The sequence below is a fragment of the Pongo pygmaeus genome, chromosome 22, assembly GCF_028885625.2.
Source record: "Pongo pygmaeus isolate AG05252 chromosome 22, NHGRI_mPonPyg2-v2.0_pri, whole genome shotgun sequence".
Lineage (NCBI taxonomy): Eukaryota > Metazoa > Chordata > Mammalia > Primates > Hominidae > Pongo > Pongo pygmaeus.
In genome coordinates, this window is record NC_072395.2 from 27,725,055 (window position 1) to 27,743,509 (window position 18,455).

General features: G+C 36.5%; 1 long non-coding RNA gene across 1 annotated transcript; it reads right to left on the bottom strand.

The window, feature by feature from the left end:
* Positions 1-222: 222 nt before the first annotated feature.
* Positions 223-11,096, bottom strand: LOC129022633 (uncharacterized). The gene is made up of 4 exons (XR_008496498.1): positions 10,910-11,096; positions 3,245-3,331; positions 2,075-2,171; positions 223-690 (listed from the first exon to the last, which is right to left on the bottom strand). It is a non-coding gene; the product is annotated as an uncharacterized LOC129022633 (long non-coding RNA).
* Positions 11,097-18,455: the final 7,359 nt, after the last annotated feature.

Here is an 18,455-nt window from a genome sequence, read left to right on the forward strand (position 1 = left end):
ATAGCCCCAGCCACGCCTCCCGGAGTGAAACTGGAGTCATGGCAGCAGCTGCTCTAGACGGGCCACTGCTGCCATCACTAATCTCTTCTAGTTTCTATTTGCTTTTCCGCCTTTCAATGGGCTCACCTATTGCATTATATGGGTGTTCCCTCAGTATGTAAAGGTACGATCCTTGATCTTCATTTCTTTTCTTTTACAGCAGCCGTACATGATCCCATTTTTATCAATAGCTTTATCTTATATTATGAGCTATATTTCCATGTGCAGATGACTTCTCAATCTGTATGTCCAGTCATCTCCTGTTGTCATTTCCTTCAGTCCATTCTGACCTTTATCTTTTATTAATAAAAAGAATGCCCTGCTTCATATCTCCACCTCATTTAAACACCCCTGATGTTTGTAGGATACAGGTCAAACTCTTTAGTGTGGTGTAAAATCCACCAGCGTCTGGATTCTCATCTTCTACTATTCATAGCTGCGTGTACTCTCCTCCAATCATATTGGAATTCTTATGATAATCTTTTCTTCTGCAATATTTGTGTACTGTTAGCTTCTCCCCTCCACCCCAGCTCAAACTCTGAAAAAAGTTTCATGACCATGGATTGTATAATCCAAATATTGAAAATACTAATATCAGTCTATTTTGAGATCACCTTGTTGGCACCTTGAGGCAAAGCCACACTTTTCTCCCTGAAAAAGAAAAAAAATGTGATCATTGTCAAACATCTTGGGAACTTTTTCAATATGGGACAAGCAATAAGGTGTGTGTTTGATCTGGGGATTGGAGAAACATCTTACTTCCTCAGGACCAGGGATTTCCAGGCATGGTATTAACCTAGAATTCTAGATTGAGTTTCCACAATACAAATTCTGATGTGAGAGGATTTGCATGTAAGTGGTTTATGGAGAGGAAATAGGAAAGGGTACAGGAGAAGCAGGTTACATGAGGGGAAAAAAGCCAAGAAAGGGTGTAATTTCAGGTAAAGTCCCAGCCTGGCTTTACCCTCTGGGGAAGTCTGGAGTGTATATTCCACCTCAGACATTGCCCTGCCTTGAGGCAAATGGGCTTGAATTGCATCTGCTTGCAGCAGCAGTTAGTCATTGGCTACAGGCTGGGAAAGGTGGATAGGAATGAGGATTTGTAAACTCCAGATACTTCCAGCTCTGCTTCTGGCACTCAAGAGCAGGCCTTTGAGAAACTGCAGGTGCAAGCACTTGGTAGATCACAGAGCTGGGAATGGCATAAAAAACTGGCAACAGAGATGTGAAGGAACACCAATGGTATCCAATACACCTGGTTACGGAGAAGCAGGCTAGGAGGCAGAATAATCACAGACCTTGCCCTTTTTACTGCCAGCTGCAGTCATAGCAAGAACAGTAGAACGCAGAAGCGACAGCTTTTTGAGCAATCATCTCTGGGCAGTAATGGAGTCCTTTGTCCTCAAGTGGCCATGCCTAGCCCCACTACCAAGTGATGAGACATACCAGGACTTGGACTTCTGGGCCCCAACTAGAGGAATCACCAGTGGTTATGGGCAGCCCACTGTGTTCAACAGAGAAGAGACTTTCTGAGGGTTATTAGTAGTAGAGCAAAAGCATGGGGACAAAATAAGCAGGCCAGAGAGGAATGCCCAGAGTAATTTCAAAATGCATGCAGAATTATATTGCAGAAAACTTAGAAGTAACTAGGAAGTAGAAGAGACTCAGAGAGAGAGAAGTCAGTAGAATCTCTGAAATCAGTTAAAGTTCGGGCTACACTCCTTTTAAGTATTAGTGAGAGACTAGAATTATCAGTCTCTAAACCCCCAATGGCTGTGTATTACAGTTTATCCATGTATGATCCAAGGAATGGAGCAACAGCACCCATCTTCTCCTTGGGCTTTCAGACCCACGAACAATGTCCCAACTTGAATGAACACTTTTCTAATTTTTCCTAGACTCAGTTTCTCCCTCCTCTGTCCTTAAAAAGCACTCAGCAACTTTTATTACAGAATTTGCTACATTGTACTACGGTGGTCAATTTAGATGTTTGTCTATCCCAAAAAACTCCTTCAGGAAGGAAGCCACTACTCACCTCTCTTTCTCAGTATTAAACATACTATTTGGATTATAATACAGTCTTCATAAACACTAGTTGAGTGAAGAAAGCACATGGAACCATGATTTTCATCCTTTTGGGAAGGAAAAGATATCTCTGAATGTGATGTGAACTATGAAACTTCTTCCAGAAAAATGCACAAACAGAATCTTATATACATTAATATGGAAGAATTTCTCAAAACAGTGAAAAAAGAAAGTGATCCAGGTTGCTACTAGCATAAAGCATGTCTTTCAAACTCAAGAGTAATGGTAGAGATCTTCCAAAATATTTGAAATCCTGGTATGTTCTAACTCTTACAGTATACTAATGAGAAACGTTTTAGGAGCTCGCTTCCAAATTACATGCACCAGCTACTTCGGAGGAAGTTCATAAGAATTGCAATTAGTGAGAAGCGAAGCACTGATGGGAACCAAGCAAGAAAACAGAAGAGTAATGAAATGAGGAGAGCTTTAATGAACAAGAAAAACAGGCAGGAGCAGGCAAGTCAGGCCCTGAAAATGAATGGTGGGAGAGGCACTGTTTTCCCTCAGATTAATGTCGCACTCAAGGCTGCCTTATTTGACTACTGAATGAGTCACATCTAAGGTATTTCAGCCAGATAGAAGAAAACCTCCTCCTTCATAGATTCTATCTTTTCCAAGAGTCCCGGGGAGCCTCACGTTCCCATTCCATTCCTCTAGTCTTAAAACATTTTTACTTGCCAGCTGTTGGCTACTCAGCCAGTGATAATGACATCATTTATTTAAGTAAAGGAAACAACTTCCAGTGTTCATATTCAATGTGTTAGTATTACCATTTTAGACATTTTAGTGTTTGGTTGTGTTTCCACCTTTGATGAAAGTGTAATGAAATACTTTGTATATGTTAAGTTCCAATGAGTAATTATTGATGAGCAGACTGTTGATTGAGACAGATTTAATGAAAGGGTAGTCAATTTATAAACTGTACTTACAATTTTGAAATATTTTAAAACTTATTATCTCTTTTACTTTTCTGAGCAAGGTACATACACAAAATATTTCACTATGCAATTTAAGATAGACCCTAAGCTAAACATGTGAGGAAGAATTAGGTAACATTCAGATAGATTCAAATTTCTAGAAGCAATTATTTAAAAGTAAAATGAAAATATATATAATCTACCTAATAATAATCACACTTCTCCGGGCTACAGAAACTCGTTCCTTCTTTTGCACCATGGCCATACAATTTTTAAATGCGTAGAAAGAGCTGGAGGTAAATAAATTCAGGTGTAAAGTCACATATATTTGAAAGTTTCCTTAAACTTACCTATAGAGATAAATTGCATTGAAGCTGATGTATTACTTTCAAGGTTGTCTTTTCATATACATATTTGTTTAAAGTATATTAAAATTTTAAACTTCTGATTATGGTAAAGTTTCCTTGATTCAAAGACTCAAATGTTTCTGACATTGGGTTGCATCTTACAATCTAGGTGGACATTTAATGTAACAAGTTCTTAAACTGATGGTTCACTGTGTAACTAATGTACTTTTAGAATAAAGAAAATGCGCTAACATAAAATTCTGTTTACTCTTCCAAAAACATTACTCAGAGATGAGGACTTTCCATTGTTATTCTACAGCTTCTAAGTTCTCTATTCATTTTCTTCGTTTTTATCCTTCAGAAGTTAATTTATTTAGGGAACAATGAGGCAAAGTCTTTGAGAATGGTGAAAGAATAAGAATAAGATAAATTTGGTTTTCCAATCCTGCTGGGGAGATGCATATACTCTCAGTGAATTAATGACAAGAGATGTTTCCTTGTTACTAATTTAGAAGTCAGCCTTAGTAAACCTTCATACCTTGCAATGGTCATCCACAAAGTCTGGTTGAAGCATTCAAACATGGATGATATCAAGACAAGAGAGCTTCATTTTAGCACCTGGCTGCCCCTTTTCCCCAAATATAAATCTATTTGTGTTAGAATTGGCCAAAGGCTTTGTCTCATTAAATTGTATTCAACCAAAAGTATTTCATTAGTGATAAAAAATAAATGTTATGTCAAAGTTACTTAGAAGGTGATGGGGGAATGAAAGTCATTTCACAAAACAATATGAAAAATGAAAAAGCTCTCTTTGATCATAGTTCATAATTGAAGGTTATTTCCATTTCCTAGGTAGTTATTTTGGCAATTAAATCTACTCAAAAGTTTTATCTCTAAAAAATTAATTGTATGTTGAAAATGTGAATTGGGATAATGTACTTTATAAAGGTTAAAAGAGGTTATTCCAAATGTTATTTCAGTAACATTAGATTTGCTATCAGACGCTGAAAAGTTTAAGATATTAAAAAGTATAAGATGCTAAAACTGTTCTCTGTATGGAAGAAGTATGATTTAATTTTATTAGTTGGAATTGTTTAGCATGCATGTTACCTTAGTGTTTGTAAGGTGGTAACAGTCTATACTATTATGTAGCATGTTGTTTATAATTCTTCCTTGATTTAATGACTAGACTATAAATTTATTCAGCATACTATCAAATTTCTTATTTTTAAACAGCTTTATTGAAGTATAACTGACATACAATTGACTGCACATTTTTAAAATATACAATTTGCTTAAGTTACTCCCAAACTCACTGATGATCTGTTCATTTTTTCTTTTTTTCTGTGTGTTTGTGTGTTGCATTCTGAATAGTTTCTATTGTGATATCTCCAAGTTTACTAGCCTTTTCTTCCGCAGGATCTGATCTACTATAAATCCTATCCAGCGTATTTTCATCTTACACATTGTAGTTTTCCAATGTAGAGACGTGATTTTCAAATCGTAGAGGTGCAGGAACATCTCTAGCCCAGCGGTCTCCAACCTTTTAGGCACCAGGCACTGGTTTTGTGGAAGACAATTTTTCCTCAGACAGGGGGTGGGGGAGATGGTTTCAGGATGGTTGAAGTGCATTATATTTATTGTGCTATTTATTTCTGTTATTATTACATTGTAATATATAATGATATAATTATACAACTCGCCATAATGTAGAATGAGCTCAGTGGGAGCCCTGAGCTTACTGTCCTGCAACTAGACAGTCCCATCTAGGTGTGGTGGGAGACAGTGACAGATCTTCAGACATTAGAGCATCAAAAGGAGCACGCAACCTAGATCCCTTGCATGAGCAGTTCACAATAGGGTTTGTGCTCCAGTGAGAATCTAATGCTACCGCTGGTGTGACAGGAAGTGGAGCTCAGGTGGTAATGTGAGCAGTGGGGAGCGGATGAAAATACAGATGAAGCTTCACTGGCTTGCCTGCAGCTCACAGCCTGCTGTGTGGCCTGGTTCCTAACAGGCCACTGTACCAAGTCTATGGCCCAGGGGTTGGGGACTCCTGCTCTAGACATTCAACTTAGATATTTTTAAATATCTTCTATGTCTCCACTTAGTATTTTGCACATATGGAATACAGTCACATATGTTTTAATACACTTGTCTGCTAATTCTAATACCTGTATCAGTTCTGGGTGAGTTTCAATTGAGTGACTGAACTTCACTATTGGTTATATTTTCCCATTTCTCGCATGTTGGTAATATTTGGTTGTATGTCAGATGCTGTGAATTTTACCTTGTTCCATGCTTGTTATGTGTAAGTGTATATATATGTATATATACATATATATATTTACATATTATGTATATATTCATCTTTTTTTGGAAAGACACTCCTGGACAGTATTGAGAGGCTACCATGTACAAATACTTTACATATATTGAGATTAACTTTATGTTTACAACAACCTCATCAAATAGGTATCATTATACTTACTTCAAGGATAAAGAAACAGAGCATCAAAGAGGCTAAATAACTTGCCTGAGGTCACACAGCAGGTAAGTGGCAAAGATGGGATTTGAACCCAGGTGATTTGCACTCCTACAAATATTCTTGAATTTTGATCTGGGGGCATAGAAAATTTCTTGGAAGCAGTTTGTCATTTTCAGGTCTTGCTTTTAAGAATTGTTAGGAGGGACCAGAATAGTGCTTACTAGGACCGATCAAGATCCTTTTGAGTTTTCTACCCAATTATGGTAGAACTATGCGATTTTCCCCGTTAGTTTGATAGGAAGAAGCACCATTCCAGGCCCTGTGTGAATTCCAGATACTGTTCACTTAATCTTCTTAGATGGTTCTTTCTTACCCATCAGTCATTTCCTTACATGTATGTGCTGATCAGTACTATATTGAATGCTACTTGAGAGGAACTCTTAGCAGATTTTTGTTTTTTTAACTCTGAGCATCCCCCTCCTCTCCAGTACTCTTTGTCTAGTGATCTCTGATTGCCTTGGTCTCCCCAGACTCTCAACTCTGTCTCTGCAACTCAGGGAGTTTGCTGGGCTCCTCTTGGGTCCCCCCGCCTATCCTACAGCCTGGAAACTCTTAATCACTTCAAAATCACTTCCTTCATTGCCCGATGTCCAGTTTCTTGAAAGCCATTGTTTAAATTGTTTTGTTTTGTTGTTTTAGGCAGGAGGGTGATTTCAGTCCTTATGATTCCATCTTAGCCAGAAATGGAAATCTACACTTCAATATCATTCAAATGTATGTGGATATGTATATGTGTGTGTCTGTGTGTATATATGTATATGAACCCTGTGTGTGTGTGTGTGTGTGTGTGTGTGTGTGGTGTTCTCACTGCTCACTCTCTGTACTAAGCCCCTATCCCAGCATGGTCCGTGAAAAAAAAAAAAATTCATGTATTGTTTTGATAAGAACAACTTTAGTAATTTTGAAATTTATTCAGTTTCTTTCCTGTCTTCTTGATTCTCTTTTTGCTCAATTCTCTCTTACTTGAAGGTGCTGAGTCTCCTTTATAATAAATAGCAGAAGAATTTATTGAACCTTGCCCGCTTTAGGACATGATTTTATGGGTTATTCAATAGACGTTTTCTAAGAACATGAGGACTGCTACTAGAAGGAAAAAAAACATTATTGGAAATACATTGGGAAACATTTCAGTCATTTTAAAAACTGAATCTTTATGCAAATCGTTTCTCTGTGCCACATACAAAAGATACCCTTAATTTGGTGCTTGTTCTTGGAAATCACTGGTAAAGGATACAAAAAGTATTTTTTCTCAAGAGTGGTTAAGTGTGGCTTCTAGGGTTTGATAATGAAAGCAGAACTATTCGTGCATAATAGAATCAGTGCATAAGAGAATCATGACTTTTTTTTTAAGCCTGTCTTACTTTGCTATTCTGGACAGGTGTTTCTATAGTGCAATTTTAGCTACAAAAATGGTTCATAATTGCCAACACCTAATTTAACATTCTGAAGCTAATCATAAAACAACCTCCCCTTTCACAGGAGAGACAAAGTCTCAGCTGGGCTTTAAATCCTGATTATATGACAAGGTTCCAATTGAAATTTTAGCTATCAACCAAGTGACCTTCAATGACCACAAGCTGGGAAGCTTGGTAGCTAATCTAAACAGATCTCTAGGCAAAACCCCCAACCCAGTGTGGATTTCCAGACCCTTGCATTATTCACTTCATGAAAAAAGACAAGCAGAATATGAAAAGCAAATGATTGTAGCAACCTTCCACCCTTAATTCCTGAAAGGCCAACGGCAAGCTGTGAAAATATTCCCATGACCCTACTTCCTGTGTGAGGGCTTAGGACACTGATAAAATAGTTATATTGTCAGCCCGCATATAACAGTAATGCTGTCTGCCTTTAAGAAAGTGTTATTTTGAAGGAATATTGCTCACACTAAAATAAAAGAAGTTGGCTGGGCGTGGTGGCTCACACCTGTTATCCCAGCACTTTGGGAGGCCGAAGAGGGTGGATCACCTGAGGTTGGAAGTTCAAGACCAGCTTGACCAACATGGAGAAACCCCACCTCTACTAACAAAATACAAAATTAGCCAGGCGTGGTGGCATATGCCTGTAATCCCAGTTACTCATGAGGCTGAGGCAGGCGAATCTCTTGAACCCGGGAGGCAGAGTTTCTGGTGAGCTGAGATCGTGCCATTGCACTCCAGCCTGGGCAACAAGACTGAAACTCTGTCTCAAAAAAATGAATAAATAAATAAATAAATAAATAAAATAAAATAAATTCTACATGTCTAACTACTTGCAGATTGCAATAATGTCATGCTTAGTATTTTTACTTCTCATAATTCTTTTTAGCAAATAATTCAATTTGAAGGAAGTTTAACTATTAATGTTTTTGTGTAAACTTTTTCTTTTCTTTGTAACAAAATTCTTCCAGACAAGATTTTCTTTTATCTACAAGACATTTTTTCTAACTTCAATTTTTTAAAAAATATCCTGACATAGTGGCTTAGGATGTTGGCAGACAGGAAATACTTCATTCCTGCTTACATTGGTAAACACCTTGGCTCTTAATTGCTAAACCATAAATTCATCTTGGGTGATCCATCTTGAATCCATGTTTCTATTCTTCACAGTGGTCAGCATACTGCTTTACACAAAGCTGGCACTATGAAACATTTGTTGAATGCTGGACTTTACTAAAATGATGAATGAATGAATTGATTTTCACTATGGCTATTGTGATTCTGCCCCTAAGGATTTTTTTCCTTGATTTATAAATTTATGTCTAGAAAATTTTGCTGAAGACATATGATTACATCACATTGAATTATACATTTAACAAGATGTTTATTCTATATTAAATTCAATAATATTTTATGAAACAAAACTGAAAATATAATTTAAAAATCTGTATTAAGTAGAGCAATATATTTTTGTATCTGACTTGGGTATACTCATCCTCTTTCCAATACAGATTTTAGCTGGCTTGCAGAAAAAGATCTACACACTAACAGTATCAGAATAAGTTAGAGGAAAGAAAGTGGAGAAGAAAGAAGAAGAATTAAGCATGCCAACTGCAGAGGCCAGTCCAGTGTGTATGATTGCACATTAAAATTGGCTGCATGTTTTGGCATTCAAAGTTAAATACACAGACACACACACACACACACAAAATGGGTTACATAACTAACTAATAGAAAAGAAGAAAATGTACTGCTTTCACAAGGCACATTATTTCCCTGGTAATAAACTCAGACCAAGTTCTCTTGTGGGTCTTAGGCGGGGAACATTGAGTAATGTAATGGGCAATGTCCTTATGCCCATTTCACAGCAAATGCAGAAATGGGCCTCATGTAGCTCTTTCTTGTAAAGGCCTTCAATAAAAGTCAAAACCATAATATTAAAATATTAGGGAGAAAAACAGTTCTGGGAGGAGCCCAGAGAATTTGATGCCAGCATGTGTTCAATTCTGATCCAAGGGTAAACTTAGAATGCCTGGAGGTATGAAATGCTGAGACTGGTTCTTGGTTTATACTTCCTACTTGTTAGGAGCAGGACTACGGCAAATTGCTCAAGGCAACCCTCAGGTGACGAACTTGGCTGAGGTTTTATGTTTATGATGAAGACAGATTAGTAAGATTTAGAATCCACATGAATTGGTAAAAGGCCAATCTATAATTAGAAAATTCAGAACCCTAACCAGTGTTGTGAGCTGAATTTTCTCATGCCACAGATGGTGGAATGAGAGGTTGCTATCTAATACAGCTAAGCTCCTCGAATATTTCCATCAAGTTTCTCCTAATAGCAAAGTCAAGTTAAACTTTTACTATCAGGATTTGGGGTCAATTCCCAAAGATCTGTTCCATAGATTGACAATTTCTGTAAATCTCCACTTGCAATTCCAAAATGTACACATCTCAATAAAATATATTTGTTTTAATATAGAGTTAGTATCTTTAATAAACTCTAAGAAGATGAACCTTGTTTATTGATTAGCTTTGAATGCTGCTTAGCCCACTTCTCCCAAAGGTAAGTCTAATCCATTTTGGGTAGGACAGTTATAGAACTGCCAGGGGTGATTTTAACCTGGAAAGTTGTCAACATTGTTACCACTACAGCTCTAAGCAAACCCAATTAATGTTCTCATGGAAAGCTGAATTCTGAGTCATATGGTTGCCCAGTGTTTCCTAGGAATTATCAGTAAAGTGTCATTTAATTGATGTGCTATAGAAAGGTTAGGTTTTAACTGAGGTCCAAGGGGAGTTGGTGGGTTGGTGGATAGCTGGAAAAACACTTGAGGAATCATAGACAGTTTTGACATGGCTTTACTCTTTCTCTGGGCATGAGTGAGTCTGGGCATGAGCGAGTGTGAGCCTGGGCATGAGCAAGCTGTATGTATGGCATTAGCAGGTTATATCTTTTATAGACAATAATGGCTCCGAGTCAAGCACCAGCTCATGTGGGTGATCACCTAATGAGCCTCACATAGCGTGGTTACCTAATGTGCGGGGTTGTGCGCCTGTGCTCCAAACTTGCTGAGTCATGTTGGACTGGACGTCTGCTCAGCCTATTCTTGACCACAGCACATCCATTTTCCTTACATAAAACTTACATGATGCTCACAGCTGAATAGCCATCAAGGGAAATAACTTCACTACTTTCAGGCACAATACTGAATTCCTCTTCCTGATAATAGGTAAAATACTCAGACTTTGGTCTTTTGAGGTCAAAATAATATAAAACTCGTGCTGTGAATTTTGACACCCAAAACTAATAAAACAATAATTAGCATTTACATAGCTTTGGGTAGATGTAGGTTTTACACATATCAACCAATTAATCCTCACATCCACCTATGAGGTGGTTATTATCTTTACACTCATTTTATAAAGGGGTAGAATTTGAGGCATAGAGAATATAAGTAACTTGCCCTTGGCACAGGCTAGAAAGTGAATGAGCAGGAATTTGAACCAGACAGGTTGACTCCAGAATCTTTGTTTTAACAACAGTGCTAAGCTTACTTGAGATTGTTCTCTTCAGAATCTTATGGTTCTGTATACTTGAGTTACTTCAAGTCTACATGTGGCCTAGATCTGTCACTGGAAATGGATCCAGGCCAGAGAAGTCCCAGGTGTAGGCTATAGAGACGCAGCACTCTCATGCTCCCTCAGCATTCTGCTTTGCTCTCCATTTCATTGTCTTTCTCTGCTTATTCACAGTTCCCATGACAACTTTACCTCAGACATTTCCCATGATGCCCTCTGATTCATCTCCTGTGTGTCCATTACACCGTTTGTGCTTTAACTCCCACTTTAATGGACTTAATCCATCACTGATTCTCAGTGCATATTTTGAGAAGAAATCTCTTGGTCCACCTTGTTTTTGTTTAACCTCAGGCCATACCATAACTTTCTAGCCAGCTTTGCATTTGGTGCCCTGATCTGGTCTGATCAGCAGTGGCTGTGAGAACTAATATCTAGTGTGTGGAAAATAGGAGGTGGGTGAGGTGCTTTCCCTCAGAAAAGAATGCACATGTGTGACAGGCTTTTTCAGACTTGGCCTGTCCAGTGCAGAGTTCAAGTTGTTGTTCTATTGTTCTTTTGTTCTTCCTTGAAGAAATTTGCTTGTTCAATTACCATTTGTCTTTCCTTCATCAACTATATCTTGGCAAGCCACTATTAATTTATTTGTATTATAAAGATTGGTGAAATGGTTTCAACTGGGCATCCATGGCTTGTCCAGGACCCCAGTGTTCGTAATCAGTATAAAAATGACCTCTGGATTGCAGTAAATGAACACTTCAATGTATTTTTAGATATTTGGAATGCTAGCATTAGTCAATGTGAGTTTTCATGATGGCACAGTTCCTGCATACTCAGTGTCTCTAATTTACAAAAAACAAAACAAAACAAAAACACAAACAAAACAAAACAAAAAACCTCAAACTCTCTCTTTGTTGTGCAAACTTTTCCCACTTCCCAGGAAGCTACAGTTTTGCATTCTTCCTCTCTGGTTACATTCTGAGTTCACAAGGAACATCCCTATACTATTATTGTAGACTGTCTTTTATTTATGTCCTGTGTCACCCCATCACCCCATCACCAGCACATGGCTTCTCTGCCCACTTCCACCATTATTGTTCATTTCAAATGCCTGATGTCCTCTTAGAGTTTTGCTGTTTCCTGTCCACTTTGGTATGTGCTAATTTAGTATAGAAATTACTTTATATTTGTAGATAGAGAAATTAGTTATAAGGATGAGATGAGTGATTTTGTCTAATATCTATCAGAAAAATCTTCTTTGCTTTGGAAGCAATGTATTTTTTACAGTTACTTTGCTTTCATTTTTGATGAAATTTTTGTTATAAGCAATGAAAAAACAAGACTAAAGGTGCATGCTTAAATCTGGAACTTTTTCAGAGGATGATGTTCAATTCTACTTTTTATAAAATCAAAACCTCATGATAAGAGGATCATCTTTTATTTAAAAAATTCTTTTTGACTACTTAGTTGAGAGGCAAATGCTGCTTCTTTGACAAACTGATGGCAGATTTTCAGCAAGAACAATGTTTATCTAGCTAATATATAGAGAGTAAAATAATGTGTGGAAATATTGTATTCTTTTAGAAAAAGCTACTAATTTTCCTTGCAAAGTTTCTTCAAGAGTGATCTTTGTCTTGTCATTTTAGACAACTTTTGATAATGTTAATAATTTTAAGTTTTGCAATTTTGAATAAATAGCAAACTGTAAAAACAATAACTATAATGATACCTTGGGGGTATTTTCTTTATTAATCACCTTATATTGCTGTCTTGATGGAACATTTATAAACCATTTTTATGTTCTCAAGATTTCAACAGCCTTAGTATTTTGTAAAGCATCACAGTTGTGCCTTTACATATATATAAAACTAGTTCCTTATATAACTACATATAATTATACAGCTACATATAATTTTTATAACTAATTATGTTATAACTAATATCCACATCTTCCCTTTATTTGGTGCTAAACTTTGTTGTTTTATTTGCATGTTTTTAGTTTAATATTTATGAGCTTATGTAACTTAATCACTATTTGCTAAAATTTTGCAACTTTGAAGGCGACTGATACTTTATGTAGGCATGGAAATATCTCATATTTAAAATCAAAACCATATTGGAAATTCTGGCATGTATAATAATTTTAACAGTGTATTAAAAATTAAGAGTTAAAAAATACATTTATTACCTTTGAAGTGAGATGCTATAAGTGAAACCCCACGCATCACAGCATTAGTTTATCCTAGGGTGACCTCATTTTAATTATTTTCAGAATATGAATTAAGTCATTATAGGTAATCTTTTAAAGAGTGAGGCTAGGAAAGATGGAAAACACTTTTATTGTCTTAGAGTAAAGGGCTGTGGTCATTTGGAAACACATCATTAAAGACTTAATCCCAGCACAATATGGGAAAGGCAATTCCACAGACCTTTCCAGAAGAAATACAGGAGACATAAGGTTAGGAATGAGGAGAGAAAGAGGTTTAAAGCAAGGAACATCTGGGACTGCTAAGAACAATCGGAAGCCATAACATAAAGAAGACAAAAATAGCCATCTGGCTCAACAGACTCTAAATATTGAGCACACGTTGTCTCAAAGGCTGTTTTTTTTCTCTCTCTGACCTCAGCCACTAGGAAACTACAGTTTAACCTTTTTGGGAAATCCCTAATACTTCAGGGGTGGGATATATTTGAAAAATGTACAACTTGGGAGTCTTAACCTTTTACTTACTGGAATCTCAATATCTCAATGCCCAGGACAACTTTTAGTTCACTAAAATTACACATATACTATCATACTATTTTTTTATTTAACTACAAAAATTTAGTGATTTGGCATTAAACAAAAAGCATTAGTCACGTTGAACTACTGAATTAATGGTAAAAACAAAGGCATACCTAAATGTTTTTCAATATTAAGAGTGAAAACTTTTTTTTTTTAACCTATGAAGAGAAAATACTTGTTTTCTTTGGGGGAAAAAACCCCATTCTTATTTTAATAAAAAGTCATGGGAACTAGACATATGAGAATAGCTTTTAAGATAATTCATAGACTTATTTTCAATACAGTTTTAGATTTTCAAAATAATTGAGCAGATAGTACATAGAATTCCATATACTCTTCCCATCCACAATAACAGTTTCCCCATTATTAACATCTTGCATTAGTCTAGTACATTTGTTACAATTAATAAATGAATAGTGATACATTATTAACTGTAGTTCACAGTTTATATAAAGATTCACACTTTTTTTGTACAGTTCTATGATTTTAATAAATGTATAATGATATGTATTAACCATTATCATTTTATACTGAATAATTTCACCACCTTAAAAATCCTCTGTGATCCACCTGTTCATCCCTTCCTTCTCTCCCTCCCCTTGAGCCCCTAACAACCACTAATCTTTCACTGTCTCTATAGTTTTGCCTTTTCCAGAGTGTCATATCCTTGGAATCATATAGTACGTGGCCTTTTCGACTGGCTTCTTTCACTTAATGCTATGCATGTAACAGTACTCTATACCTTTTTGTGACTTAATTGTTCATTTCTTTTTGTCACTGAATGATTTTTTAAATAGGCAAAATTTTCATAACCTAATATAGCATTGAAAAATAAAGATATTTAAAAGCATATCTTTAAACAGAATAATAGACATTGGAAACTACGAAAGGTAGGAGGGTGGGAAAGAAGTGAAGTTTGAAAAACTACTTATTGGATACAATGTTCACTTCTTGGGTGAGGGGTGCACTAAAAGCCCACAATTCACCACTATGCAATATACACATGTAAGAAATCTGCACTTTAGCGCCTAACTATATTTCCAAAAAAAGTGTTAAAAAGTTGCTTATTTCAGATGGACAAATAGTTTTTGAAGATCACGAGGCTCAACAAAATTCATCTTAGTCTACAAAATGTACTAGACTCATTTACATTTTTGCAGTACCTCTAACACCCCTCTAAGTCATACTCAATTCTTTTCATTACCCATCTGTAATACTTGGCCCATTTGCTAGTGTTCAATAGACGAGTATACTCCCATTAACCAGAGGAGTTGACCGAAAATCAATATGCCATGTATCCCAAAGGTCATGTGAGTAGATTCTCCTCTTTCCTGTCCCTCCAAGTTTCTCTCTCGTCTTCCCTGCACACCGCTGACCTAAATATGAATGATTTATCTGAAAAAATTTTTTGGGGGGATAGATAAGCCATGAAATTGTGGGATGTTTATACTGGCTATTTTCTCGGCATTTCATCTTACCTGAAGTTGATAATTCATTGTTTCTAGCGTTCTCCACAAATATAACTTTCCATTGACATGAAAAACACATGAAACCAACCAAAAGGAACTATAAAAATGTGAATTTTTACATTGGAAGTGATGTCTCCCATTTATATCCTTCCCAGTACGTATTCAGACATGGTTACTCAAATGAGCATTGTTTTTTAAGATAAATGTACTTACAAAAAGTTACTCTGACCTCTAATAAAAATGTTTAAAAAATAATCTGTTTTCCATGTGCTTAGGATCGAAGCCACGTACAGTAATAGTTTTTGTTTTCATTAACAGGAACGAGTTAGTTTTGCAAGTATTTCTTGAGCATGTGTTACAGAACTCATTGGAATGACCTAAGCAAGACTGCCTTATAACTACAAAAAAACTGAAATACATTTAATATAATAGAAAATAATTGAATAGCATAATTAAAAGGTCATCTTTCTTCTAAATAATTTGCTTGAACAGAAAGACATCTTGTAAAATGGCTTACGTCCAGTATTTTGGTCTGCTTCCTTTTTCTAGGAACCGTATTGATTGCAGTTTTAGAAATAAAGCTATTTAAACAAAATCAATTAAAATGATATTAGGAAGGTCACGCACGTATTTATAAAAATCAAATGATCTGTTAATTAAAAATCACAAGCCATTAGTAGCATTGAAGCTGAAATTTCCATGGCAACAGTAAAAACATTTAACAGCACACATTCCATTTGCTTTGCAAAAGAGATGGATCCAGGAAAATAGGCTGATGACCTAATATGAGGTGAATTTATAGTCATATGTTTGAGCTAACAAATCCAGAAGAGGTGTCAGTAAGATTGGCAAGGAAAATACAGACTTGAAATCATAGCATAATAGATATTACTGTGGAAAAATACAGGTAACACTAAATAATTTACTTCTATGCACTTTTTATAAGTTTGCAAATTTCCACCATGCTGCATAAGCAAGCATCTATTACTTTTACAAATATAAAATTGCTTCCATAGTATCACACTTTTACCATTTCTTTGGGTTGATTGCTAGGAATGTGGCATTCTCTTTCTCATCTTTGCCATTCATTATTTTAGCAAGAAAATTCCCCTGGGCACCCCAAGGCATTTTAAAGTCTTTCTCACCCCCTTCCCTTCTTAATTCTTTCATATGCATTATAAGAAGTAAAATAATAGTTTTTGTCTTGTTTATTCTTTTATTGTTACTTTTGATTATGCTGGACATTAAAATTTTTATCTTTCCACTCCATACAATTGCCAACTCTGCTTGTATTCGGGTTTCATCTGACTGTAATTCTTTCACAGCCATGTATACACATAATTCAATGTATGCATGTCTATAACACATTTTCTGAATATTGTTTGTTATAATAGTAATAAAAATGAATAGCAACAAATTGCTGATGTTTTTGTTGTGGAGAAATTATAAATGCAAAGATACATAAGTTGTTTGGTACTTTAGGCCCTCAGGAGGCATATGAGTTATTAAGGGAGATGATATGACAATAAATAAAATTATAACAAACAACATGAGGCTATGAGTAATCAGTGCTTAGAAAGTGGTGCAGACCTGGGTGCGGTGGCTCACGCCTGTAATCCCAGCACTTTGGGAGGCCAAGGCGGGTGGATCACCTGGATTCAGGAGTTCGAGACCAGCCTGGCCAACATGGTGAAACCCTGTCTCTACTAAAAATAACAAAAATTATCCGGGCGTGATGGCACATGCCTGTAGTCCCAGCTGTTTGGAAAGTTGAGGCAGGAGAATCGCTTTAACTTGGGAGGTGGAGGTTTCAGTGAGCCGAGATCACGCCACTGCACTCCAGACTGAGCAACAGAGTGAGACTCCGTCTCCAAAAAAGAAAGAGAGAAAGAAACAGAAAGAGAGAGAAAGAAGGAAAGAAAGAAAGAAAAAGAAAGAAAGAAAGAAAGAAGGAAGGAAGGAAGGAAGGAAAGAAAGAAAGAAAGAAAGAAAGAAAGAAAGAAAGAAAGAAAGAAAGAAAGAAAGAAAGAAAGAAAGAAAGGAAGAAAGAAAGAAAGAGAAAATAAAAAAGAAAAGAAAGAGGTGCAGGCCACAAAATTTGAGGAAGGCAGAGAAGGGGGTGGTCATTTAGTACTGGATGACCAGAATAAGTCCTGACAAAGGAGATGGGGTTTGTCCGGGCCCTGAAAAATAGGGAGAGATGAGATCTAAATATCAGGAAAGAATGAAGAAAGGGAGTTCCCAGCAATGACAGCAGGATGAACTAAGGTAGAGAGAGGGTTTGAAAGTTCAAAATGTATTGGAAACTCTGAGGAGACAGAAGTAGAGAGTCCCTAAAGCAGCAATGAAAGGTAAATTTGCAAGGACAGGATAAGACCAGATTTTGGCAGGTTCTGTATTTCAGGCTGAATAGTCCTAGTTATGAGCACAAGATGATCATTTTGTGGGTTTTTAGCAGGCTAATGGTTGTTCTTTGGACAGATGAATCTGGCAGCAGCATGCTGGCTGCTTTGCCAGGGAAAGAATGAAGGCAGAGAGGCAACTTAGTGGAGCTAGGGAAGCTGGGGAGGAAATTGTTTGGACAGGAGATGAGACAGGGATGTCTAGAAATAATACATTTTAGTAATATTGAATGCCAAAGCAGTCATTTGAAGGAGAAATATCCATTTGAAAATTGTTTGAGGGAGAATTTAGATGTAGAGATTATTCTAACAGTAAAGTTTGACTAAATTTCTAATGCTTTCTTAGAAGGCTTAAAATTAAGCCATTGAAGGTAACATTCAGATAACAGGTAACATTCAGATAACATTGAAGGTAGCCATTCAGATAACAGCTTTGAGAGGATAAAGTATGAGGGACACAAAGTGGAGAGACCACTGAAGATTGAATGTTGGGGAACACTATCTCCTTCTGGGGAAGAGGAATCATAGAAGGAAATTAAGAAGCTGTTAGAGAAGCAGGAGAACCTGAAGAGTGTAGCCTTGTTGAAGTCAAGAGAGAGTGAAGTTGATCAATCCAGTTGATACAAACGTCCATCTCTCAGTGACCAAGGTAGCACATTTGTTTAGTCATGATTTTTCACGACATATTTCACACATCACTAGGAAATGCTTCCTGTAACTGAATATTCTCCTCCTCTGCCAACAAGTATCAACATACTCTGTGAACTGTTGCAGAGTGATTTATAATGTGAATAAGACCTCGGAAACTTGCTTTCGTTATGCCTGTGGATACACGTCAGTCAAGACATTCAAAACCATATCCACAATGG